We start from the raw sequence: 540 nt of genomic DNA on the forward strand, positions 1-540 counted from the left end.
GCGTGCCTGCGTGATGGATCGTTGAATTTCCTAGAGCCAGCCTTTAGGTTAGGACTTCCTGTGCGTGGCCAAATACCCCCGTAGAGCTGAGTGTCTCCCCTCTTGTTGCGAACCTTAGCACAAGTCCTGATGGGTCGGAGTCTCTCACTCCCCTTACTTTAGATTCCCCAACTTTACTTGGAGAAGTTGGGAGATCGAACTTGACAAAGCGAGAGAAGCTTTGTAGTTGGCTCGCTTTGCAAAGTTTGGAGGAGTTCGAAAAAATAGGAAAAGCTTTGTAGCTATCTTATTTCGCGATGTCGTGAAGAGTTTCCCCCTCGGAGATCCGGGGTGAAATTCCCCACATTTCCTCACCAAAGCAAGAGGCGGCGGTGCCGCACATCCAAGGGTCTAAACCTTAGGTCTCCCATGTGAGGTCGTTAGCACGAGCCCGATTTGCAACTTAAATGTTGGTGTGTTGCATATTGCATTTTTTGGCTTGGTGCATAATGCATTTCACTTCGCTCCTACCGGCCGCCCCGGCCCCGCGACCCATTCACT

Source organism: Phalaenopsis equestris, unplaced genomic scaffold (assembly GCF_001263595.1).
Source record: "Phalaenopsis equestris unplaced genomic scaffold, ASM126359v1 Scaffold000036, whole genome shotgun sequence".
Classification (NCBI taxonomy): Eukaryota; Viridiplantae; Streptophyta; class Magnoliopsida; order Asparagales; family Orchidaceae; genus Phalaenopsis; species Phalaenopsis equestris.